This window comes from Phocoena sinus, chromosome 8 (genome assembly GCF_008692025.1).
Source record: "Phocoena sinus isolate mPhoSin1 chromosome 8, mPhoSin1.pri, whole genome shotgun sequence".
In the NCBI taxonomy this organism is placed as follows: domain Eukaryota; kingdom Metazoa; phylum Chordata; class Mammalia; order Artiodactyla; family Phocoenidae; genus Phocoena; species Phocoena sinus.
In genome coordinates this window covers 86,819,725-86,847,720 of record NC_045770.1, presented here as the reverse complement: position 1 = coordinate 86,847,720, position 27,996 = coordinate 86,819,725, and the positions used below count along the sequence as shown (strand labels likewise).

General features: G+C 45.0%; 1 protein-coding gene across 1 annotated transcript in view; it reads left to right on the top strand.

Annotated features, from left to right (window-relative positions):
- SLC1A2 (solute carrier family 1 member 2) overlaps positions 1–27,996 on the top strand; it is a 137,813-nt gene that overhangs the window by 39,220 nt on the left and 70,597 nt on the right. The window lies entirely within an intron of this gene.

Sequence of the window (27,996 nt, the reverse complement as noted above, 5' to 3'; positions counted from 1 at the left end):
GTGGACCACCACCAAAGGGAAGTAGGAAGGGATAGTGGAATGTTCTACCGTCACCCCTCCCCCATCATTTCCCCTAGAGATCCTTGATTTCCACAACCAGATGAGCTCATTACTTTGTTCCTATGTGAACAGTTTCTTACTTTTCTAGCTCTGGATACTTATCATATTCTGATTTTCGTTAGCATTAGTTATGTATTTGAGCTACTACCATACCATCCTACCCAGCCCCCTGCCTCACCATGTACACCCCGCCAACATCTATGATGATTAGTTGTAAGACAGTGGGGTCTAGCCCTGTTCGGCCTGCAGTGGGTGGCATAGAAGGCAGTCCATGAAAATTCAGAATAAATGTGTCAAATCCTGATATGGAAATGCCAAGCCCCTTTCAGGCCCTTAGATATGGCTGTATCGTTCTCTGTTGGGTGTGAGGGATCTAGAGTTAGGGACAGTGCTTTGACAAGTATCCACAAAGCCATTTTCATAAATGAAAGAACATAAGTTTCCATCCAGAACTTCCCCCCTCCTGCTTCCCATGAATGCCCATGGGCAACCTGGGGTGTCCGTAGCCACAGCACTAAGTGTCCTTCAGCTGCTGGCCGGCCAAGTCCCTTGGGGGGCTCCCTGAGAATGTCCAGACAGTCCTTTGCTTCAGAACCAAGTGATCAAATCCAAAGCAGACAGAATCCAGCAGGCACTGGGGATGCAGAGTGGCTTTTTCTGGACGGTTCCACTTGTCCTGGGACTCCCAACCTCAGCCAGGGACTTTTGGGGTGCACTCTGGGTGTGGCCCTGTGGTGGGTCAAGAACACCCTGGGTCCCCTTTCCCACAGTCCCACAGACCATGTACCTCCTTTATCCCCAAGGCCCCGTGTCTTTATTTCCAGCCTCCAGCCTGGGTTTCCATTCATTCTCTGCACATTTGTTTTACTTCAGTTTGGGAGAGGCAGGGAGGTGCAAGGCTGCTGATATGGAACCTGGAGCCTTGTAAACAGATTCTTGGATGGAGCATCTACAACACAGGTGGTGCTGAAATATAACTAATAATTTTTAAGCTAAAAGAGTGTCTGACTCACTCCACCCTCACCAATGCCTTGAGTTCCATGACAAAAGACCCATCCCCTGGGTATTACTTTAGTCTTCAGAGCCCCTAGTCTCTGGGAAGGCGGTGGGGAAGAAAACTCCACTCCGGGATGTGTTATTTCTGCTGCCTTCACACTGTCAACTCCAGAGCAGGACTTGATGTTGGTGCTTTAAGACCAGGGTATGGGGAGGGAAGGCAAGTGACATGTGTCGTACGCTCTCTCCCTTTTCCGAACTTGTGCTTCTCTGTCATTTTAAAGTGTTCTCTGCAGGTGGTAATCTGAAGTAGAGTCGAAGTAAAATCAGATGAGAAATGTATAAATGGAATATTAAAAACAGAAAGGCACAGGGATGACAGCCTCGTCCACACTCACCCCCATCACAACAAGTAGCAGGGCTCCACACAAACGATGTGTCTCCAGTGGTTTTAGATGAGATCTCTGACCTCACGTGCTGTCCTCCGTGAAATGACAAACCCCAGCACAGGTTGGCACACTTTGGGGGTCAAAGACAAGGCAGGCGCATCACAAATTGGGCCTGAATCTGCTCCCTATTGCTTATGTCCAGGAAACAATGCCCTCTGTATTTTGGTGGGAGGCAACCAAGCAAGCTTGCGGAGTTAGGAAAAATAAAATAAAACAGGACAGGAGTAAAAATACCTGACTTAATATAATGACAATCCTGGTTGCTCTTTCAGGCAGTTGCTTATAAGAGTGGCAAAAGCGAGGCTGTGTGACCTTGACAGATTACTCAACTGGGCCTTCCTTTCTTCATCTGTAGAATGGGCATCAAAATACCTACCATACAGAGTGAACAATGATAGATAATAATGACAGGCGTAATTTAGTGAGCCTGACTGTGGGCCAAGCATTTTTCAAAGGTCTGCACATTACAAAGTAGGGACTATGATTATCCCCATTTTGCAGATGAGGAAACAGAAACCCAGAGAGGTTTAGTGACTTTGCCAGAATTGCACAGCTAAGAAGTGGTAGAGCAGGACTCAAACCTATGCTGTTAATAATGAAACCACATGAGGTAAGGATCCAAGGCAATGATACAGCTTTACTCAAAGCGTGAAACAGATGCTCAATGAAATGAAAGACGATTTTAGAGGACACATGACATGATTGTTCACTGGGGGCAAATTGAGGAACATTGCATCACGTGGTGAGAAAATTACTCCCTTTTCAAATATCTTCCAATCTTTCTGATTAGGACAAAGTTAAAACCTTGGTTAGGTGCTGCCAGGCCTTTATCACTGTCCTAAAACCTTTCAACTTCCCTTTTTTTTTTTTTTTTTTGCGGTACGCGGGCCTCTCACTGTTGTGGCCTCTCCCGTTTCGGAGCACAGGCTCCGGACACGCAGGCTCAACGGCCATGGCTCACGGGCCCAGCCGCTCCGCGGCATGCGGGATCCTCCCGGACCGGGGCACGAACTCGTGTCCCCTGCATCGGCAGGCGGACTCTCAACCACTGCGCCACCAGGGAAGCCCTCAACTTCCCTTTTAAACCAGGAGAGCAGGAGGCCAAGGCTTCAGCAAACATCCAGGTAGAATTCAATAAAGATGTTTGTTGTCACATTTGTTTTCACGCCTACCTTCTGTTTATGACAAGTGTTACTGGGTTTTCATTGACAGTAGTCATGTAATATTCCCTCTGAAGATACATGTATTTAAGTACAAAGAATCCATCAGTGCTAAATATTATTAAGTCAGTACTAGTAGAGGTGGTATTCAGATATGGCAAAAATAGCAAAGGCTGATGTGAGTGACTCAAGCATGAGAAATCCTGTGATACGTCACGAGTAGGTTTCAGCCTGGTGGGTTGCACAGGGTTCATACTTAAGTGAATGTTAAGGACAGAGGGAAGGGAGGCTGCCAGTCTCTCTTTCCATCTGCGAACAAAGGACAGGAAATGAGCTGTTGGTAAACTGCATGCGACGGTCTTTCCCTTGAAATTTTGGGTCTGATTTTAGCTCGTTCTAAAGGCTGATGGATCAAGCAGGGGATGAAGAAAATGAGGTTGGTTTTGGTCTTCAGTGAACCACGGAGGCTGAGTGCTGGCGGTGGACCTCAGCTCTTAGGGTCAGACCCCAGGTTACAGATGGGAGGCTCCAGAGGAAGAAGGGGTTTCCCCCAAGGTCAGCCAGGCAGAGAGAGCCGCAGTGTGACTAGTGCCTTCATCCGTTTCTAGGCCAAATGCCTCGTCTTAGTCTCTTTTCCCAAAATAGTCACCAGGCCTGAACTGGTTCGTGGTAAAACCCAGATGGCTCAGGGTTCAGTCCACCTCTGTAGGTGCTCACCGGTTCCCAGCACTGCATGAGGAACCATGAGTTACAGGAAACTCCACAAAGGGAAGAAAGTAAATAATCATCTCCAACCTCAAGGCTCGGCTGTATGATTTTGCCCTTAGACGAGCATCATTTGGGAGGTAAGTGGCCCAGGTTTTCTAGAATAGCATCAGTTAGGAAGGTCCCTCTAGGAGTGATAAGCCCCATACTAGTCAGGTTTCACCAGATTATGCTTCAGTAACAACAACTCCCAGATGTCTGTGTCTTACAACCACGGAAGTTTGTTTCTCGTGTCTTTACCTGTTGGTTGCAGGCCAGCTGCAGGTATCCACCATGTCTCCTCCATGGGGGACCCAGGCTGAAGACGCAGCCCTTAGCTGGGTCATGCCATTGTTGTAGCAGAGGGAATAAGAGCAATGAGAGAATCATGTGAAGGTTCTTGATGCTTCTGCTGGGAAGAGACATGTGTTATTTCTATCTGTCGGTTCAGGTACCTAAGGGCAGATTCCAGAACAAGGATTCCAGCACAAGTAGTTTATTTGGGAGGTGCAGGAAATACCAGTAGGAAAGGGAGAAGTGGAAGGGCAGCCAAGAGAGGGTGGGTTATCAAGCCCGCTACCACTGTGGGCAGCTCCAGTTTAACCCATGGGGAAGTCTGTGGAGACAGGGCAAATCACATGTCCTGTTATGCTTGGAATCACGTGTCCTGTTATCCTCTCCAGGAATGAGGGAGCAGGTGTATTTACACATTCAAACTTGCCAGTCCCTGGTTGAGGGCTGCTCCTGGCCGGGGCATTTAATTCCCAGGCACTTCTGACCTGAATGGGGGCAGAGTAGCCTTTTAGCTTCTGAGAAAGCCCTCAGGCAACGATACGCAGACACGGGCAGTTGGAAGTCAGCTGGAGTGCATTAGAGTGATAGGCGTGTGCTATGGGTGAGGCAGGGAGAACATCTGAGACATCTCTCATCCCATTGGCCAAGCGGAAAGGCAAAGCATGGCATCAGGACTGGAGACATATAATCCTCCCACAGAGGTACAAACAAATAGTTGAGGTCTGAAGCACAGTTTGCAGCAGGCCCTGAGCCATGATGTACGGAGTACAGTGAACTCTTTAGTCAAGAGTATCAGTGATGCTTAATTGAGAACTCCTAGGTAGATGAGGGTGTGTTGACCTTGGCACCATTGACATTTGGGGCTGGATAATTCTTTGTTGTGGAGGGGATATCCTATGCACTGTATCCTGTGTACTTTAGCAGCATCCCTGGCTTCCACCCATGAGATGACAGTAGCATGTTCTCACCTCCAATTGTGACAACCAAAAATGTCTCCAGATTTCCAGGTGTCCCCTGGGGAGCAAAATTGCCCCTGCAGAGAACCCCTGATGTGGATTATGCATGCATTGCTATTTCCCAGAGAATTGAAATAAATTGCTAATTCCCAAAGAATTAAAATAAATCATAGGTGCCTGGATAGAGGAGTTCACAGCCTAACTGGGGAGACAAACAGCAAGTCACTCAGTGTTGCAGCACTTCGAAATATGGAAAGGAAGCAGAAATATGTAAAAGAAGCAGAAATAGTTCAGGAATGGAAAACATCCATTCGTTGAAGGATGGGGATGGACAAGGAAGGCTGTATAGAGCCAGAAACAGCTGAGTTAGGTTTTGAAGGATGAAGAGGAGTTTTCCAGATGAGCGATACCACAGGTAGAGGTTAAATATAATCTTTGATGATAGTGGAGACTTGGGAATGCTATAATAATTGATGTTGGAAATGCTGACTTCAGAGCCTTCTCACACTCAGGCCAGTATGCGGGACTGTAGTTGAATCATCTTTACCTTGTGATGACAAAGCATTCTGAGTTCAGATGGACCTGGGTTCCAGCCCTCCTCTGCCATCCACCAGCTGTGGGCTTCTCTGACTCCCTCCCCATTTTCTTACCCGTAAAATGGGTATAATACCTACCTTATGGGATTGCCTTGAGGACTAAATCATGCTATGTCTATAACTCTCAGCCCTGTGCCTGGCACACAGCATGAGAGGAATAAATAACAGTTAATCATTACCATAAGTATTATGAAATATGCTGAATTTGCGTAATGATAGCTAACTTTTATTGAGCGCGTGTTGTGCTCCAGGCGCCATCACAAGGGCCTATATGTATTAAGCTTTGAGTACAGTAGCTCTTGTGATTATTATCTCCGTTTGACATATGAAGAGCTCAAGGCACAGAGTAATATGTGTGGTGGGTGAGTGGTACTCAGACGCCAGCACACTGTCTGAACAGGCAATCACTTTGCTGGATTATTTAGTACTTAGCATTTCCCCTTAACTTTTTGAAGAGAGATCAAGGGCTTGGTTATAAAGTTGTTTCCACCAATTAGAGCCAGTGTAGCAACTTTTGGATAAATGAACTTTTCTCACTGTTGGCTGAAGGTCCTTAATACACTTACATATTATTAATAAGAAGGTGGGTGAGCAGAGACTATTTTTTTGTAAATAAAATTTATTTATTTATTTATTTATTTTTGGCTGCGTCAGGTCCTCGTTGCTGTGCACTGGCTTTCTCCAGTTGCATCGAGCTGGGGCTACTCAGTTGCGGTGCGTGGGCCCCTCACTGCGGTGGCCTCTCCTGTTGTGAAGCACGGGCTGTAGGCGTGCAGGCTTCAGTAGTTGCAGCACGCGGGCCCAGTAGCCGTGGCTCACGGGCTCTAGAGCGCAGGCTCAGCAGTTGTGGCGCACGGGCCCAGGTGCTCCGCGGCATGCGGGATCCTCCCGGACCAGCACTCTGTTCTAAGAACTGGTTTTAAATCCAGCCTCTGTGCACCTGGTGACAGCTATGGAGATCAGCACAGGGTCCCAGCGTCTGGGGGATGCCCTTCTTCTGCCTGTGGCCCTGTGTTTTGCTAAGCTCTCATCTCTGATAGCCTCTTCTTGTAGGAAGAGAAAATACAGCTCAAAAAAAAAAAAAGAAAGAAAATACAGCTCAGTGAGGGCATGGAACTACATATGGACCTGCCATATGTAGTTCTGCATCCTGGACCCATTGTAGAAGCTCCAGCAAGAAAGAGTCAGTGAATGAAAGGTGTGGACGCTCCTTCTGTCACAACACCGCCCATCGAGTGCCTAGACTGCACCTGATCTGAGTTTCTCCCGTCTTGGGCTCAGGTCGTGGCTCCAATTCTTGCCGGCTTCATGTTCCGGGTTAGATTTCTTTCCCTCTCTATGCATCATCAGGAAGGTGGAGAGAATAATAATTCCATACAGAGGGTGGCTGGAAGAATTCAGCTAGAGCACCCGGCTTATAGAAAGTACTCTTGGTGGTAGTTCTTCTGTTTGTCATTTCGAAAATGGAGCTGACTCTGTTGACGGGGGCAGGGGAGAAGGACTGACATCCTAGAATTCCACAATGTGGAGGGATCTTAAGGTACCCTCTGGTTCTGTACCCCAAATGATATTTGAAACCCTCTGGTGACCCCCTGTTTTACAAGTGACAAAAACCTTGACAACCTAGAGAAAGAGGCATCTGTAGCAGCTTTGCTCTCATTAGCTGTGTCCCAGGCTCCAGCTGGGACCCCTTCCTTGCTGCCACGCAGCAACCTGCTCTCTGCCTCCTACTCAGGCGTCCATGGGTCTGCGGCAACCCCAGAACATTCTGGGGTAGGATGTGAACGCGGCTCAGGCTGTGCCTGACTGATTAGCTGGTTGTTTTCTCTGCACGACACCGAAAAGGTGGTTTCACTCTCTATGCCTCACCAACACCCACCCCTGCGTCCTCCACTTCCCATTCTTTCACGAATATTCATACCTCACACTGCCCCTTCTCTAGAGAGACAGTAAACCCCTCCAGGGAGAGTCAGGGTCATGCGATGGTTCTGGGCATAGGCTCAGGAGTCTGAGTTTGAGGGTTTGGATCCCAGCTCTGCCATGGAGCTGCTGTGTGACCTTGGGCAAGTTACTCAGCCTCTCTGTGCCTTCTCCTGGTCTACAAATGTAAATAATAGTAGTGCCTACCTCACAGGGTTGTTGAAAGATTTAAATTCACCACACACATGTAAAGCATGTAGAACGTGCCTGGCACATAGTAAGTCTGCAGTGAAGAATAGCTAATATCAAGATCTTACAGTGACAAATGGCACCAAGAGAGGATGAAGATGCCGCAACTAGAAGAGCTTGAATGTAGTCAAGCTCCCAAGGGGATGTGAGATCTGAAAATCCAGTTGGCTGTGGATTTGCCATGGATTCTAATGGCAGCTCTCAATAGCAAAATTGTTCAAAGGACGTTAAGGGCTCATAAAGGCAATGGCTATTGTACCTAAGAAATATTTGTGGATTGAATGAATACTGATGAAAATAATAGTTACTATTGTGTGGCATGCTATCCATGTTCTAGGTATGTACATGTATGTTGACTGATTTAATTTTCACAACCTTGTGAGGTATTATATTATTATTATTTATGAATGAGGTATTTGAGGTTCAGAGTTGTTAAGTAATCTGCCCAACGTTACACAGATCATGAGTGGTGGAAGTAGGACTGAAATCTCAGGTGGAGGCCCAGAAGGTGTCCACTGCATGCTGTAGACTTACCTATGGCTGAGATTAGGAACCAAATAAAATACATTTTTTTCCCAGATGCACAGCTCTTGTGAAAATTTCGGATCGATTGGAAGGCTACAACATCTCCGAACCTTAAAAGGAGAGGGTTACTTTCATTTACATTGGGAATTAGAAGGTAAAGACTCGGTACTTTGATGATTCCAGGTTAAGTGTCAGGGAGCGAGGCTGCCGGGGATGGAATGGTTAATGATCGCAGTAGCTGTAAGGATAGAGATAGAGGAGTGAGGGTAAGTGCCAAGGGAGGATGGTCTCGTGACAGTGACTGGGGCTTGCCAGCAAACTTCTGGGCTCGCCGAGTGGAAAGTCACAACACCTGGATAGGAAACAGGTACGGTTCTTGCTTATGGAGAGGAAAGGGACATCAAAGGCCTAAGGTGATCCTGATGAGGTCTTTAACTCCCATAATTACACAATGTTCAAACAAACACTTAGTGACCTTGAGCTTTTCAGCTAAGTGACAACAGTCAGTAGGACAGTTTGTTACTTCTGTGACATCAGAACTCTGGCTAGGTAAACTTTAAAGCAACGGGCAGATTTTTCTCGGAGGTACAACAGCACCGAGATGGAAGACAGAACTCACTCTGGCGCTACGTGGCCGGTGCGTTCCTGGAGACGAGAGGATGGTCAGGTTAGAAGCCTTGGGTGGGGTGGCGGTGGACAGTGCTGGGCAATGAGAAGGGAGGAATCCCCTTATATTCCTGGAGGAAGAGGAGAAGCAGAAGGTGGGACAATGGGTTATTATAAAACACTTATTGGAGCCTATTTTGGTATTTGGCAAAGACTCTTGCTTTTCCCAGTGGTTGAGATAACGTGGGCTTCCTTCTGTGAACCAGGTCTTCCCTAGAAATGTAGAGGTTTCAAGAAAGAAGGAGTACAAATTGGGAAATATAATCGGTTCATCAGAAAAACAATTGGCCTTGAAACATCTCAGGCTGGTGAAGAAAATGTGTGGGTCCCTGCACCCCAATGCCTAGCAATGAACCAGGCACATGGTGTGCTTCTCAATGAGTATGTTTTGAATGAATCAGTGGATGAATAAATGATATTCATACTTTTTCATATAGGCGTTTTCTCCTTTAGATGATTGCTTAAATAACATATTAATAAGGTGTTTAGGGATGAGTTGGAAAAGCTGTACCTTGTACCAAAATCATCATCCGTGATTGCATCTTGAAGAACTTAAGGACCCAGAAGTATGACACAGAGTCCTTAACGAGGATGTCTTCTGCAGTCAACCCCAGACTCTTTCTAGAAGTTCCAGTGTTAGCTAGCGTCTTCAGCAATCATTGCTGAAGAAATTGGTCCAGATAAAAGTCCATGCACCTCAGCTCTGCCATTTACCTGTTGTGCGGTAACTGTATTCCCCTGTGCAAGTGCAGGGTATGTCAATGACTTTATTAAGACTGTATCATCAACCAGTTAATCCTGCTGCAAAAGGTCTTGGGACCAAAGATTGAAAAGCGAAAGTGTAAGTGATGTTGCACTTGGTGTGATGGAAAAGCCAGCAGCCTTGGTTTACATGATGGAAAGATATTTTCTGATATTGCTAAATATGTAAGGTGTTTGGTCCAATGCTCCACTCAGGGACCCTAGCATTTCTTATTCCTCTTGCAACACAAAGTGTAGGTGTTACAAAGACCACCAGCTCCTCATGCTGTTTTTCCCTTCAAATTACTCTTTTTTTTTTTTTTTTCCTCCATAATTGGGAAGACAATGGCTTATGTTCATTCTGTCCTTCAATCATATCTTTTGAGTGTTTTCTATGTTTTGGGCCCAGTTTTAGGGTTTACCAGAATTGGGGCAGTACTTAAATACTCTATCCTTTTACATGCTGATTTCTGTTTTTAGAAGCTCAAAAAGATGATAAAAAAATAATGATGGGACTTCCCTGGTGGCGCAGTGGTTAGGAATCCACCTGCCAATGCAGGGGACGTGGGTTCGAGCCCTGGTCCAGGGAGATCCCACATGCTGCGGAGCAACTAAGCCTGTGAGCCACAACTACTGAGCCAATGTGCCTAGAGCCCATGCTCTGCAACAAGAGAAGCCACCGCAATGAGAAGCCAACATACCCCAAAGAAGAGTAGTCCCTGCTCACCGTAACTAGAAAAAGCCTGCAAAGACCCAATGCAACCAGAAATAAATTAATTAATTTTTTAAAAATGAGTCAAATGAAGCAGAAAGTGCTGATAGCAATAATTCAGGAAATCAGAAAGAAGAGATAAACTGTGGAAAGGTTGGATTTTGGGCGAGGGCTCTATGTATTTGACACGGTGGATGACACCAAGCTGTAAAAAACCTGATGATTTTCCTTTTTCACAGTAATATAAATGACTTATGCTTTTCACATTTTGCCTCACTGTTTAAAACTAAGTCCTAAAGGTTCATTTGTTTATAGTTTCTTTTTTTAAAAAAAGGTTATTAATAATATGATCATAAAAGTTCTGTATGCTCATTTCAGATAACTGTCAAAATATTTAAAAGTATAATTAAGGGGGAAAAAATCACCTGCAATTCCTTCAACCAGAGGTAATCATTATTAGAATGAATCTTTTTCTAGTCATAGTATAGGATAATATTTGAGATCATGTTATGTATCTTTAGTCTTATGTCTGTTTTTTAGGCTGCCTTCCCCCTCCTCCCTTTTTTAAGAAAACGAACTCAAATCATTTTACTGTAAACTCCTGTTCTAACGTCCCTTCTATCCTCGTGGTTTTTCTTATGTCCGTTCTTGTCTTGTACGGGCCTTGTGGAGGACCTGCTTTATGCCCAGCTGCGTGGACGGACACTAGGTTGCTGTGTGGGAATGTGGATAAGAAATTACATCTTTAACTGGCTTCATTATACTTCACTACTGTTGTGCTATCATTTGCTTAACCTCTTCAGAGTGATTGAATGCAGCTGTTCGTAACTTTCTTATTATCTAAATAGTGCTACAAATGACCATCTTTGTCCGAATTGAATTTACTTTTCTTGGACATTGTTCCCAAGATGGGGTTACCAGGCCCATGAATATAAAGAGATTTATAATACTTGTTACCTCTTTCCAGAATTACTAACTCCAATTAACACTCCCACTTACGATGTCCAAATGTACTTGTTTGCACAAAGCCCCACTCCTGTCTGATTTAAGTCATTATTTTATATCTGCTGCCTTAATAGGGATCTAAAGTTAAGTTCAACAGGTTTGAATTTACTTTTGAAAACTTGTACCTTTTCATAACCAGAGGTACATGCAATGCTTGCAAAAAAAAAAATGTGCGAATTAAAAGAGCATGTTAATTATTAACAATAAACAATACTTTAAAATATGTAATGTGCTAGTAGAAAGTTAATTTCTACTAAATAATAAAATTAACATGGTAGTTTGTGTTGGGGAAAAGCTCTGAAAGAGAAGGATTGCTTCTATTTTCATTTCCCCTCATTTTTCTTTACCTTCTCCCCAAATTGTCAGAAATTTTACACCTCTCAATGCCATTCACCTACTTGCCCTAAATGTTTTAAGGCAAGCCTAAACAGCAAGAGAAAAGTGATATTCTAGACCTTCAGAACCAGTTTGCTTTCAAGTGGCAGAGCAGGGTCCTTAAATTTCCTTGCCTCAGAAAGAAAAGACATTATGTATTCTTGACCCAGAGTGACTGTCTTGGAATGTTAACCCCTGTCTGCTCACATCCTAACCAAAGGCATTCTGCCCAGAGTTCCAGGTGAGCCCTGGTTGTTGTCTGGAGTCTTAATCTTAGCAAATGCACTGCCATGACACTTGACCAGAGACATGCATAAACATTATTAAATTCTCTCCGACTAAACCTTCCTACGATGCAGGGATACCAGTGGGGTCAGAGATCTCATCCCTGTACATTTTATTGAACAAAGGAACACAAGGCCCTATTATACCTTATTTTTAACTAATTGTTAAAAATCAATTAGTGGAACTTCCCTGGTGGCGCAGTGGTTAAGAATCCACCTGCCAATGCAGGGGACACGGATTCAATCCCTGGTCTGGGAGGATCCCACATGCTGTGGAGCATCTAAGCCTGCAGGCCACAACTACTGAGCCTGCGTGCCACAACTACTGAAGCCTATGTGCCTAGAGCCCGTGCTCCGCAACAAGAGAAGCCACTGCAATGAGAAGCCCACGCACCCCAACAAAGAGTAGCCCCTGCTCGCTGCAACTAGAGAAAGCCCATGTGCTGCAACGACAACCCAACGCAGCCAAAAAAATAATAATAATAATTTAAAAAATCAATTAGTGATTTTGTATGTGTTTATTATAGGTTTGTGAGGATGAACTTGGAAAAAAATCACAAGCTGCCCCCATTTAGATGTATTTGATAGCATTCAACCCATTCAGGATTACCCACTGTGTGACTACGTACCAGGCTATGGAGTCTTTAGAATCACTGTGGCTGGATGTCTTACAACCCGCTCAGAAGACCAAAACAACTGTTATGGGTAGTTGGCCATGCACTGTGTATTTCACATGATTCTTTTATTTATATCCAAAAGAAAAAACAACTCTGTAGTGGGCAGTGCTATTATAATCCCCTGCCATTCTCCATAGGAGAAAACCGAGCTGGAAAGAGTTACCTAAGCTTGTCCCGGGAGACAGTCGGCCAAGGTGCTGAGTCTAGGTCTGTAACTGGCCTCACTCACTCCAGAGCCATTGTACTGACCACGCCCTGCTGATTTGCAGCACCCATGCAGTCAAACAAGGTGGTCAGCAGGCAGGACCCATGGGTGCTGTCCTCCTAACGAGCCTCGGAATGCCGCCAAGTGCTGACCACCGGAAATGGTACCGGTTATGGGAGAGAACAGAAGAGAGACAGTGGGGATGAATGGGGAGGAGATGCGGGAGGAGGGTGCTGAGGGCCAGGAGGAGGAGAGTCTGGATCACCTGAGGTTTTAAAGCGAGCACACCATGGTTGGTCTCATCACAGACCCTCAGGCTACTGGTTGTTTTTCATCCTGAGAGTAAAGTCTACGCTTTGAACTTTTCTACCAACGAGGTGGAGGCATGTGACCTCACACTGGTGGGGCCTGCTGCAAGAGAGAAATTCTCTGAAGGCTTGTGTTTGGTCTTTGTCTTTCAAGCACATTTTACATCACACTCCGTCATCTATTTGTGTTTATTTCTATGTGTTGTGTTTTAAACTACCATGTTTCTCTGCTTCTGATACATAATCGTTTATAAGAGTTTCCATTGATTTCATAATAGCATGGGGGCGGGTAAACCTGCATTAATTATAAGGCACATTCCATTTTCAGAAATATTAAGATGTATTTGAGAATCGAGACAATTCAGTGAATGCTGCTCCCAGAAGATGTGTCATGTTTCTGGTGGCGCTGGGGCTGTCCTCTGGTCCATGTTTGTGTACATACGGCAGTAGACAAGTGCCTTGGTATATGATACACAACCTTAGATGTGTTGTGGTGAGGGGAGCATGTTGTGGTTGGGGCCGAGAAGCGTGAGGAATTGCCCAGAGCTCATTCTGGGTCCTTTTCTGACATCTCTCGGGGCAGGGTTCTTTGACCTTTGCACTGTTGGCATTTGGAGCCAGCTAACTCTGTTCAGGGAGATGTTTAGCAGCATCCCTGGCCTCTGTCTGCAAGGAACACCCCTTCTCTTCAGTTGTGACAACGAGAAATGTCTGCAGATATGATAGAATTGCCCCTGGTTGAGAACTGCTGTGTTAGGGCGAAAGAGAAGCGCCTGAAGCAGTGGACCAATACAGAGCCTTAGGCCATAAGCTTTCCCTTTTATTCTAGGGGGTCTCTTGTGCCAGGATACACCAGTAGGACACCTGTGTCATCTGGCAGCTGATGTTGTCTTTGGCCTTTATCTGCCAAGTGGCCAGATCTGAAGGTTTCTCGGGATCCTTCTAAGTGTGAAATTTTTCTCAATGGTTGAAAGGATTACAGGATTTGAAAGAGTATCAATAATAACCTATCGCACCATTCCAATACCTCTGTTGAAGTTTTCCTTCCTCAAGGTTTAAAATGTATACTATTATTGTACTAAATGTTGTGGTCATATTATTTATTTAACATTCATTCAAGTGAGGATTTGGCTTATAAATGAAAGAGGAGTAAGAAAGAGTCACCAGGAGCCAGTACAGAAAAATAATAAATGCCTAAATATTATTTAACAGGCAGTGAATTAAATATCAACATGGTCCAGTGATGGTAGGAAGATGGCAAGACTTCCTTCTCTCCTGAAAGTCTAGCTCGTGTCCACCCTTGTAGGTGGTGATATTTGCCAAGAATTTTTTTTTTTTTTTTTTTTTTTTTTGCGGTACGCGGGCCTCTCACTGTTGTGGCCTCGTCTGTTGCGGAGCACAGGCTCTGGACGCGCAGGCTCAACGGCCATGGCTCACGGGCCCAGCCGCCCCGTGGCATGTGGGATCTTCCCGGACCGGGGCACGAACCCGCGTCCCCTGCATCGGCAGGCGGACTCTCAACCACTGCGCCACCAGGGAAGCCCGCCAAGAATTTCTGAAAGGAATTTGGAATCATCTGAGGCAAGAATTAATCATTTGTCTTCCAGCTCTCATTAGAGACTCAAGTTTATTCATGAAGCAAAGAATTATTGAAATTCCTATTGTGCTCTCTTTTTTTTGTATTTTCAAAAATTAAAAAAAATTTTATTGAAGTGTAATTGATTTACAATGTGTTAATTTCTGCTGTACAGCAAAGTGACTCAGTTATACATACATACGTATATATATATTCCTTTTCATATTCTTTTCCATTATGGTTTATCACAGGATATAGACTGGAGTTCCCTGTGCTATACAGTAGGACCTTGTTGTTTATCCATCCTATGTATACTAGTTTGCATCTGCTAATCCCAAACTCCCAATCTGTCTCTCCCCCAGCCCCCTCCCCTTTGGCAGTCACAAGTCTGCTCTCTATGTCTGTGAGTCTGTTTCTGTTTTATAGATATGTTCATTTGTGTTGTATTTTAGATTCTACATATAAGTGATATCATATGGTATTTGTCTTTCTCTTTCTGACTTACTTCGCTAAGTATGATAATCTCTAGGTCCATCCATGTTGCTGCAAATGACATTATTTCATTCTTTTTATGGCTGAGTCATATTCCATTGTGTGTATATATATATATATATATATATTATATTACATCTTCTTTATCCGTTCATCTGTTGATGGACATTTAGGTTGTTTCTATGTCTTGGCTATTGGGAATAGTACTGCTATGTATTGTGCTCTTAAATGGTGATTTAACTGTGAGGGGAAAAAGGCCCAATCCTGCCCTCATGGCAGGTACAGTCTAGTGGAGGATGGTGGACATCGATCCATTACACAGACAAATAGGGAAGTTAGACCTGATCTTCGAGGTCAGGAAGGCTTCCTGAAGGAAGAAATATTTGATCCAAGACCAGAAGGATGAACAGGAGTCTGCTAGGTGAGGCAGAGGCGGGGCTTTGCTTCTGTACATTTGTATGAACGGCTTGAGTAGTGGAAACCTTAACAGTAAAGAGACAAGTGAGTGAGAAAGTCAGTGCATCTGCTTCTATCAGAAGGTTCTTATTTATTTATTTATGGCTATATTGGGTCTTTGTTGCTGCCCGTGGGCTTTCTCTAGTTGCAGCGAGCAGGGGCTACTGTTCATTGTGGTGCTCGGGCTTATTGCAGTGGCTTCTCTTGTTGCGGAGCACGGGCTCTAGGTGCACAGGCTTCAGTAGTTGTGCACAGACTTAGTAGTTGTGGCTCACGGGCTCCAGAGCACAGGCTCAGTAGTTGTGGCGCACGGGCTTAGTTGCACCACGGCATGTGGGATCTTCCAGGACCAGGGCTCGAACCCATGTCCCCTGCATTGGCAGGTGGATTCTTAACAACTGTGCCACCAGGAAGCCCTATCAGAAGGTTCTTAAACAGCTGCATTTACTCCATCCTAAATCACCCTTAGTTGTAATCTGCAAAAGCAACTTAATAATAGTTTTTTCAAGTAGAAAGGCAAACACCGCAATAGATGTATATATTGAATATTATATGCAAGTATATATTCCAATTTCAGAAGTTCTAAAATATTGAAAGAAAAAAGAAAGCTTACCTTAGAGCCAAGGAAATAAGGCATCAAAATTCAAGTGTCAGAGTCTCAGAATTTCACAAATCATCCAGGTGGGCACAGGATGTTACTGTACTTTATGATTTACGTGAAATTGACTTGAAGCTCATACTCGGAGGGCCACTGAGCCTCTCTTCCATGGATTCTTAGAGGCTTGCATTTCTCCAAGGCACCTCCCAATCTGAGTCCTGCTTCTGTTGAATTCTTCCTCTCCACCCTGTCACCATCTGTGCAGGCTCTTTCCACCCTGCCTTCCCTCCCTGGAAGCCGTTTTGATGCCCCGCTTCCCAGGGTTCCACAGCCTTAAGGCTGCAGACACAGCAGAGCTTCCTGATGGTCTGAGCGGCGAGGGAAGCGGATGGCTTACACTGCAGAACAACACAGCGGGTGGGACACAGTTGTCCCTTTGGCATTTCTGTTCTTAGGGAAAGAGTGTGTAGTGATGTGGTTAAGAACAAAGTTTCTGAAGTCAGGCTGAGATTTTCAAAACCCACTTAACTCTGTCACTTTGGGCAGATAATTGTACTTTTTGGTGCCTCAGTTTCTTCACCTGTGGAATGGGGATGAGAGTAGTACCTACCTCACAGGATCGTTGTGGGTATAAAGTGCTTGGAAGGACATCTGGAGTTAAGTGCTTTGGAAATGTTAGCTATCATTACTATCAACATTATTATTATTGCTATTATTATTGAAGGTCCTTTGACCACCCCTGCTAGCTAGGATAATCTTCATTGGCCATCTCTGCCACGCAAGCTCCCACCTCCCCACTGTGTTGATAGGACCTCTTGCTTCCTGGTCAGGATCCTCCCTTTTCCTCCCCAGATCCCTTCTCCCCGACCCCCTGAATTCCCATTTACCATTTACATCTTCTGCGGCACTGTCTACCCATTGCATTAGCTTACTCCCAACTGTCTCAGCCTAACCCCTGGAGTGAACTGTGTCCTTTAAGGTGCATTACAAAAGAAAGGCAGCTCGCATTCTCTCTCTCTCTCTCTCTCTCTCTCAGATTTGGTCCAGCTCACTCTGAGATGTTTTTACAAATCTAACTGGGGATGATGTTATTAGGAGGAGAAATTGTGCCAGTGCTTTGGAGAAGCGAGCTGGAACCTGGCTGGTTCCTCAGCCATTGGAGTGGCTTCTAGAAAAACAACCTTGGCACCGGGACAAGATGAAAATGCCTTTTCTCTGTGACCTCTGAGGCTCGGCCAAGGCGGGAGTGGATAAAGAGCTATCCTGCCCCGCCTGCCAGCCAAAAATAGGCCAACTGCATCACAAGGCTGTCGGTAAATAAACCTTCCCTCTGCAGAAGGCTGTGGCTCGGGCTGGAAAGGGGCCAGGGACAGGTTAAGGTAATTCACTCCCAACCCTGACATTTCTCTCTTAGCATCAGAGGCAGGCTTGGGAACCACGTAGTGCTACGTGGAAGTGGAAATTCGTAACCAGGCACGATGTGTTAAGCAGCCAGGTGAGGGAACATGTGCCAGTGAGGTTACTTACAGATTAACTATTCTTTGTCTTTACCGTGAATAATGTAGACTTTTGTGGGGGTCAATCGGCTTATTTTTGTAAGTTTTTTGTTTCTTGTTCTAAAGGTTAATTTGTGTTCGTTGTAGAAAGTTTGAACATAAAGGGAAGAATCAATAGGGAAATAAAATGCATCCGTCAATATATAAGGAAATAAAATGCATCCGTCATCCTACCATTACAGCCACTGGAAACTTTTGGTGCCTTTTTTTTTTTGGCATCTTGATGCAATGTACGGTTTTCCTAAAATTGTGATCATATGCAGTTTTCTGTCTTGCATTCTAAAAGTACACACAGAGCACTCACAATGATACTGTATCTCATGAGGTCACTAAATATTACTTGAAAACCAGATGGTTTTTGGCTTATTAACCTCCTTGTGGCCGGGCTGAGTGCGGTGGAGTGGTGGCACACATGTCCATGTTGGTAGGAAAATATGCTAGTCTGGAGTGTTCTTCAGACTCCACAGTCCCAGGTGCCCACGTGCCATCTCTGAGAGCGGAGAGGTGCTGGCCGTTCAGGGAGGTGGGGAAGGAATGGGAGGCTGCCCCAGCTTCCCTGGAGAACGTGTGACACAGTGAGTAGAGCCTGGGCTCCTAAGGAAAGCATTTCTGGTTTGTATTCTGTCTATGACACTAACCAGCTGCCTGACTTTGATTAACCTACCTCATACTCCAAACCTCAGTTTTCCCATCTGTAAAGTGGAACGAATGATTGATTGTATCTATTTCTTTGGGAGAGTACCCGACTCGGAGTAAGTACTCAGTAGCAATTGTTAGTATACTATTATGATTAATCTCTCAAATGAAGACTGGGTCAACTGATTCTATTCTATGAGGATAGTGGGTAGATGAGTTCACTCTGTAAGAAAATCTCTAAAAGGAAATAAAAATGTGGGCGGGATTTAGTATGTTCTCTCAGAGAGGTGGTATGGTCAAGGTGCAAGATGATACAAAGAATGGAATTAAGGCTCCTTCCATTACGCTTTTAAGGCCATGAGTGGAGGGTGCTTCCAATGCCTGCTAGGAGGTCACCCACCCCAGGGTCTGGGTCTAGACCAGAGAGAGGCTCCAACCCCAGGCGGTCATCTTCCCAATCAGACTTGATGGAGCAGCTAAGAGTATTTAATACATCGTCGAAAGTTTCGTTGCTTCTGCCAAGCTTGTTAGGGCCTGAAATTGACACACTGGGATTATCTTATCTTGGTGGACCTTCGTGGAAGGATCCCCAGGTACCGGGGGTTCAGGTATGGCTCCAGTCAAGAGCGGGGGAAGCATCTGAGGTGGCTGGAGAGGCCCGGGTTTGAAGCCCAGCTCTGCAGTAGCTATAGGACCTTGGGGAAGTTTCACACCCCCAGTCTCTCTTTTCCGTCTCACTTGATCTGGGTTAAACGTTTGTACCTTGTGGGTTGTTGTGAGGATTAAAAGAGATAAAGCCTAGGACATGCCTAACGCCATGCTGCACTCACTGTAGATGCTCAATAAATGTTGATAGCATCTTCCACCCCTACACTCTGCAAGATAAAACAAGGAAGAAGAAGAGAGTCTCTTGGTTTCTCCGTCTGGAAATAAGAAGGGTTGATAAGACTTAATGGCTCACTCAGCCTCTGGGGTTTAGGAGATGTTGTCTTGTCCTCCAAGTGTGAGTCCTAAAAGTCAGTAGTGATTCCTGGCACATCCTGGCAGGTAACCAGAGTAAATGCCATGTGCCGGGCACTGAACTGAGCCCTTTGCATGGGTCATCCCATTCAGAGCTTACATTCCAAAAAGGAGAAAAACTGAGGCTCAGAGACATTAAGAAACTCACTCCAAGTTTCTTAGCTGGTAAGTGGTGGAGCTGGGATTTGTACCCTGGAGAGCTTGTTCATAACTAAAGACTTCTGCCCCCGATGAAAAAAATAAGTACAAAACAGACTAGAATGGCCTTTTCAATTGCTAAACTGTAAGCTCCCTGAGCCCAAGGACTGTGGGTTATTCACTCCATCCCCTCCCAGGCATGCAGCAAACAGGAAACTGTACAGACATCCAGAAAATCTAAGCATCTGAGCCAGGCTTCCTTTAAATGCAGATGTCCTGTGAATAGTAAGTGTGTTAGATACATATCTTTGCTATGGGATACACCAGGACTTTGTCAGGTCTCTGGGTGAGTGCCCAGAGCAAAGGAGATTGCAAATCTGAAGGGGAAGGGCCTTTTCTCGCTTTTTGTTCCTCTACAAAAGGAAGGGAGGAAAAGGAGCTAGGATGAAGAGGACAGCTCCATAGGTTTCAAAAGAAAAAAAACTACCTGAATGATTGATTTCTGGGCTCTGGGCATTTGACAGACAAGGCTTGGTGGTCTGCAGTCCACAAAAAAATCCATGTTTCTAAGGACTTATAGAAAACTGCCACTTCATCCATCCTTTGATGTTTTGTTCCTAGGGTCCTGTTGGCCTTTGATTCCCTTTGCACCTTTGATTCCTTCCTGATTCTCCCTTTCAATGTGGGCTTGGTTTTTTTTATCATCTTTATTTTCATCCATATAGTCCACACCTTAATTCCGGCCTCATTCCTCACTGCCTAGGCCCCTGCAGTGCCCCCCATTCACATCCCTGCTTCCAATCTTGCTTCCTGTTTCTCCCAGATTCTCCTCCCATATTGTTCCTCCTGTTGCTGAACTTTGCCGTTCCCGTCCTGCCTCCGAGCTTTTGTCCTCCATTTCCTCTGCCAGATGCCTGTCTCCCCTTCTCTATCCCTATCGAATGTCTACCTACAGCCTTCCAAACTCAGCCCACACTCTTCTTTCTCCTTTGTGACTCTGTTCCAAACTGTCCCATCCATCTCTCTGTAACTCCGGTAGCACTGATGTGTGTGTGCATCGTTCCTTTGGCAGTTAATCATGTGCTTCCTTCCTCCCCATCTATTCAGGAGTTCTATAAGTGCCTGTCTTATTACTGAGTCTCCACTACATACAAGACACTCTGCTGAGGACTGAGGGACAGCAAAGAGGATTATAGGGTTTGCTCATCAATAAATACTTGAGGGAAGACCCCCAGAAATGGCTGTTCATTGGCTCAACCCATTGCTAGAAGTTCTTTCACTAACCGCAGGGGAGGCCAAGCTGGGCGTGTCTCTGCTTTTGACGTTCCACAAGCCTCCTCTGCAGAAGCGGATGCCTGGGGAATGCTTTGGTGTCAGCCTGGATTCACAGGCCTGTTCCTAGTGAGGCCGTTAGTAACATCTCTTGCAGGGCAATGCATGGATGCTGTCCGTTGGCTGGGTACTTTCCCTGAATGAGGGCAACCTCAGCTCAACCCAAGAGGAGCCCAGACTGTCATAGGGAGTTTGGCCCCTGGCAGGGTCAGAATGGAAAGCTGGCTTCGGAGGAAGAAGGCCCTTCTGCCACCCCTGCATTCCGAAAGCTCACAGCACCCAGCTTCTTTGTCGTCGTTGTTCTTAGGAACAAATGAGTGTGATCATTCATTTAAACACTGGCTGAGCACAGTGATCTCTGTTCCCTAGTGCCTACCTGGCACAGGGCCTGGCACAAAGATAAATATGACGGTCTCGGGGCTTCCCTGGTGGCACAGTGGTTGAGAGTCCGCCTGCCGATGCAGGGTTCACGGGTTCGTGCCCCGGTCCGGGAAGATCCCACATGCCGCGGAGCGGCTGGGCCCGTGAGCCGTGGCCGCTGAGCCTTCGCGTCCGGAGCCTGTGCTCCGCAACAGGAGAGGCCACAACAGTGAGAGGGCCGCGTACAGAAACAAAACAAAACAAAAAATATATATATATATGACAGTCTCTGCTCTAAATGAGCCTACATCTAAGAAATAAAGTGTGTGCAAATTACTGAGGCAAAGATGGCAAATATGGGCAATCAATTGTGTGTCCATGGCAGACATTTCTAATCGATCATAGAACTCATTCACTTTGAATCTGGATTGAGCTTCAGAATCCTTCTCAATACATTGCTCCAGGCAGCCACTATTTTTGAATTGGATTTTGCCCAAAAGTTGATTGGCTTGTGATCCATTCTTATCTTTAAGGTGGTCTAAAGGCCACTGAGACAGGGGGAGGGAGGCTCATTGGATTGAGTTACTGTGTCTGTCCCTTTGGTGGGAGTGCTAAGAAGTAGCACTGCTTTTGGGGAAGCCCCTTAAGATGCCTCCTCATGACGCCTTCATGCTTTTCCTGCTCCTCATGACTCCTTTCTGCCTCCTTTTTGGAGGATTCTCCTTCCTCCTCTTTCCCCACAAAACTAGTTGCGAGATTCAACTCTCATCCTTTGTTCTTGCCTGTTCTCTTACTTGGAGAGCTAATTAGAGCGGTTAACTCCCAAATCTTTATCTTTAGATACATCTTTTTCCCAAGTCTCCCCTCCTTCCTTTGGCATTGGAGCACCGGTATGACCCGAGCCTACTTATCCTTCCCACTCCCTCCCCAACCCCCGCCCCTTGCCTCCAGAACCTCTGCTGGGAGCACCCGGGTCCAAGTCCTGTGGAGTCAGCCGTGGGGTGTCCTGCCCCCCTTCTCTGCTTGGTCACGTCTTATCCAGCCTCTGAGTCTCAGCTGAACTGTCACTTCACCTGGAAAGTCATACCCAATTTCTTGATGATTTCAGAAGAGCACCACGGGCCGAGATTCTTATTATCTTACTCTTTCAGGCATTCAGCAAACAGCTACTAACCGCCTCCTTTGAGTCTGCAGTGAATACGATACAAACCTGCCCTCAAGGAGCTTAGAGTCTGGCCACACTCCTGCTGTTAGTTCTTGTTTACATGTCATGTCTCTGCCATCAGACCAAACCCCTTGTGGTCACTGTGTCCCCACCATCCTGTACATATAGTTGATGTTCTCCACATCCTGAGTGGACTGAAAAGTGGCCTCTTTTCCTTTTTGGTTTGCTGTCAACTCCATCGAATATGTGGTTCTCAGGGAAGCTCACAAAGGGTTGGAGCGCTGGCAGGAGAAGGAACAGCCCGTGGGGGATGGACCCCAGAGCAGTGGGAGCTGGGTAGAGATGGACACCTCGAATGGAAAGCAGTTATGATTAAAATGCCATAAGAACAAGGTCTGGGTTTGAATTCCAGCTCTTCTGCTTAATAACTAAGAAATGTTGGCAAGTCACTTAATTTCTCTTTGCCTTGGTTTTCTCATCTGCAAAATGGGTCTTAAAGTAATGTCACCCCTATAGTGTGACTGTGAGGTTTAAATGAGTAAATGGGTTTACATGAGCGTAAAGCACTGAAAACAATGCTTGGTATACACATTGGCTATTACTTAGACTTTCCTGGCAATGGGATTTATTGGGGATTTTCTTTTTTATATCTTTCTGTAAACAAAGTGCATATTATTTATGTAATCTGAGAAACAGACAAAATTTTTTTTTTAAGAGACAAGGAAAGAGTCTGGCGGGTAAGGGGGTCAGCGTTAGCCCTGCAAACCCCTGCTCCTTGCCCCGTGTGTGTATTTCTTGGTGCACTTCGTGTAGGAGAGGCAAGCTTCAATCCCCCTGTCTCCTGTCTGTCCCCGTTGGTCCCTCCTAGCCTTTCACAGTGTAAAGCTCCAACCTTCCTGGATGCTGTCATCATTGATGCCCAGAAGTCTTGCATGGAGAAAAGGAATGAAATCACCCAAGGGTTCCCTCGCAGAGAGAATTCACTGATCAACGCAGTGGCAGGCGCACCAGGCCGGGGTGGGTTCCTCAGGACTGCGCAGAGGGCTCCAAGAGTGGAAAGGTGTGTGTAACGCCGAGTGGAGAAAGGAAGAAGGGCCAGACTCACGTTTGCAAAAGCAGGAGCCAAGTCCACGCGTTTTATGAAGTGTTTTATGGTGAAGATGTAATTGGAACCCTGGTATTTAGCAAGAATTATTACGTGTGATGGTCTTAACACTGAGAGTCCTGTGGGGACCTGAGAAACTGGCAGGGGAAACAGGCAAAGTAAACACCACAGAGTGGGTTGCTTGCATTCAGCACTGCTTAAATCTGCCTATTTATTGTTTTTTTAATTACTATTATTAATTTTTTACTCTGGGGCATTCAAAACTCAACTTAGAGACAAACAAGGAATATTTGTCAGTTACTTGCTGTCTCTCTGAAACAGAGCTGCTAAGCCTAATTGAATGGTTCGATTCTCTTACTGTTATACCTTCCAGAGGCTAAAAGTGCCTCTGGGTCACTTCCAACTCAGAAGGCAGTGGGATCGGATCCAATCAGAGTGCTCAGGACCCAGAGGGCTTTCCCTGCCCAGAGAGGGGGCAGTGAGCAAGCCTGCGATTGATCCTGTTCATCATTGCCCCAGGTTAATTTCTCAGTCTCCCAAGATGAGGGAAGGGCCTCCCATCCCTTTGGAAATTCAGAACCAGCAGGTTGTCCGAAGAAGGAATTCATCTCCTCTTTGTCTCTTTCCTCCCGTGAGGGATGGCAGCCCTGATTCAGCCGTTTGGAGCCACACTAGCTCCAAAGCCACCATCTTCAATGGTTGGAGTAGAATAGAGTTTCCTAACTGGGGTCCATGGACAAAAGGCTCCAGGGGTCTTGGGGTAAGGAAAACGTTTCTTTCTGTGCATTTTCAGGGGGAAACTTCTTGAACTGCATCAAACATGTGCTTACAGAATTTGCCTGTGTGCATGACGGTAAGGAAATCCTCCTTGCTGTTTTTAGAATTCACCACCTTGCCTGCTTCAGGGCCTTTGCACTTGCTGTTCTCGCTCTCAGAATACATTTCCCAGGGATTCCACATGGTCACCCTTACTTTCTTCAAGTCATTGATTAAATGTCCCCTCCTGACCCCCTTATATGAAATAGTCCCCCATCACTCTCTGTCCCACCCACCATTACATCACTCCATTGTTTTTTCACAGTACTTTACGGTACTTATTACCATATGACATTAATTATTTGTTCATGACCTCACTCTTTGTGAGCCTCTGTTGTGTTCACTGATCTTTCTGTGGTATGTAGGATAGTGCCAAGCCCAGAGTAGATGCTCAGTAAATATCTTCTGAATGGATGAGTAAATGAACAAATTAATAACTTTGATCATATTTGGGTCTCAGATGTAAAAAAGTATTTTTGAAATGATGGAAAATGAAGGTCTGAGTTCTTTTTAAAAAAAGTTTATTGAAATATAGTTGATCTACAATTCTGTGCTAGTTTCAGGTGTACAGCAAAGCAATTCAGTTACACACATAAGAATATAAACATATGTATTCTTTTTTTACATTCTCTTCCATTATAGGTTATTACAAGACATTGACTATAGTTCCCTGTGCTATACAGTAGATTCCTGTTGGCCATCCATTCTATACACAGTAGTGTGTGTATTCCAATCCCAAACTCCTGCTTTATCCCTCCCCCCGTCCGGAGCAACCACAAGTCTGCTCTCCAAGTCCGTGAGTCTATCTCTGTCCCGCAAATAAGTTCACCTGCATCACTTGTCTAGACTCGCCACACAAGCAACACTACATGAGATTCATCCTGCTCTGTCTGGCCCACACCACCTAGCACGATAATCTCCAGGGCCATCCATGCCGCTGCAGATGGCAGCATTCCACTCCGTTCCATAGCTGAGCAATATTCCACCGCACACACACACAACACATCCTCCCTTCCATCCATCCCTCGATGGCTTCCCAGGCTGCCTTCATGTCCTGGCCACTGCAAACGGTGCTGCTGTGAACTCCGCCACCTGAGTTCTTAGCGTGGCCACTTCTCAGCCATGTACCTTGGGTTTCAAGACTTTCATCTGCTGTGAAATGCTCACCTGGGCACTGCAATGGATGTTTAGGCAGAAGCCTTCTAGGGATTTCACAGTGTTGGTGCATCTATCGTTGATTTCATCAATCCTTCGAAATTGCCAGATCTGTGTGTGTGTGTCTGTGTCTGTGTCAAAATGAAGGGGCCAGATCTTGGTGCACCGATATTATTATTATTATTGATTATTATTCTGGTGCACAGATAATGGGTTACCCCCTGTGAAGATGGAGTGCTGACATTACAGACACATCACCGTGTTTGTTGTTACTTGCCTGGGTCCTCACAGTGTGTCAGGGCGGGACAGTGATGAAAGTCTCACTTGCAAGCTGCAGCCCTATCCTAGAATCATTCTTATTAACATTCTGGGGAAGATGTCCCAGTGTGGAACGTAAGTGGCCAGGACCAGTTTGGGGCTAGTATTTTCTGTTACACGAACTGCTGTGTGAATGGGATGCAACTGTCTCTGTTACTGGCCAAGGAAAAGTGGAATTCAGACTAGGAAAAGAGATTCTGCATTTTCCTCTAATTTTAAAGAAGATAAAAGGTACCCAGTTTTCCAGGAAGTGCATTTCCTCTGGTCCTTCTGGACAGGTTATTTGTTTTGTTTCTTGGGCATAAACCTCAGAATCATTTCGGACTTAAGGTTATCTTTTGTCAATATCTGTGTTGGGTGAGCTTGGAAGTAAATTCAGCACAAAGGGCTTATGACCTCCCCGATAACTCCTTTTTAAAGGACAGCTTCTAAATTTTGTCTTTTAAAAAGTTAATACTTTCCTGCATTAAAAAATTTTATGTCCTCTTCAAAACATTTTAGATGGCTGATTCACCATTCCTCAAAATAAATTTTAATCATAGAGCATGACACATGACATTTTTAAAAAGTCAAAACCTACACACAAAAAAAAGCCTGCAAAAAATGTGTATACACACACCTGCCTCGAAAACCCTCTTTTATTCCCAGAGTTAAACCCTGAGAGTATTTTTTTGCTTCTCCTTCCAGAATTTTTCTCCATGCATTATAAATGTCCATTATAAATGTATAACATTTTCACATGTTTGTATCTTGGAGATTTTTCCAAATAGGGATACATCAGCCTTTTTAACACGTACATAGTCTTTCATTGCATCAAAGTGTATCAGAATTTTTTCAACCATTACATATTGATGGAATTTAGGTTATTTCACAGGTTTTACTATTATAAACAATTCAGCAAAGAATGTACATCTTTGTGCACAGACATACACATTTCTCTAGGACAGATGTTAAGAAAAAATGTTTCCGGGGTGGGGGTCAAAGGGTATTGCACACTTCTTATTTTGATAGAAACTACCACATCAACCCTCCCTCCACCCTGTCTTACCAATCTAGACTCCCATGTTAAATTTCCCATGTCCTTGCCGATCCTAGATGTTATAACTTCAGAGTGTTCTGTCAATTTGATGTGAGAGCTGCTGTTTTCCTTTGCTCTGCCCTGATTTCCAAGGATATTGAGAATCTTTCTGTCTGTTGCTTGTGATACTGCCTAGGTTGGTGGGTTTTTAACATGGTTTTCACACATTTTCGTTAATAAGACTATTTCAGAAATGCCTCTCCTCCAGGGCTGACACTCAGGTGATAGTTAAAATGTTGAAATATTTTGCAAAAACAACCGGCTTTTACCATATGTGTATTGATAGTGATGTGAAAGTGATTTGGAGGTATAAAGCATTTTCTGATCTGGAAGTCAATATGGAATCATAGCTCTGGTTATGTTATATACTTTAATAACTCTGAAAACACAGAATCCTATGGAAAGGAATATGTTGGTGTACATAGCTGGCTTATAACCATACTTTTAAAACTAATGTTAGAAGAATGAGACTCCCTCTGTCACTGATGTGGTCTGTGGCTAGGTAATAAACCAGATGAAATAACCAAAAATAAATAAATACAATATTGAAATACTTTCACACTTGTTGGTAGAGTGCCCTGACCTCAAGTTTCTGTTCCCTCACCCCCTGCCCTGGACCTGCCTGGGAGGCAGCAACTACGAGGTTAATACGCAGGCTAGAGCGGCAGGGGACCTTCAAGGCCCTGCCCTGTTGCAGTTCCAGCCTCTATTCAGGTGGTTTGGCACCCTGACGTACCATTTAAAAAATATTTCGACCATTTTCTCCCCTACTCTCAACCAAATGTACTCCACCTGTGTTTTAAGCCATTTGGAAGTTTCTGGCTTCTGAGACATTCATTGGAACATACCGCTGGCTTGCTTCTTGAACTGGTCTCTGCTTTGTTTGCCGATTTCCCAGGATTACGCTTACGTAATTTCCTTTTGCCCTTAGCCTGCACGCCATAATCCCAGAGGGCACACTGGGGGAATAAGATGCCCCTTACGTAACTTGTTACGTATGAGTCCAAAGACCCAAGTCTCACTGGAGTGTCTGCTGAGTTTTCTAAGAAGTGTGCAAATTCACTTTGACAAGGGTTTATGTTGTCTCTTTTAGTCAATTGAATGCTTTAAAAAGCATTTTGTTATTTCAAAAATAGCCGAAGGAAATGGGGAAAGAAGAAAGGACAGTACTGCTACTCTGTGGCAGACACTGAGCAGAAGTTATTGTATCTAATTTAGTCTTCTCTGAAATCCTCTTTCCTTCTAAGAAGATGGAGGGATGAAAATGAGTAGC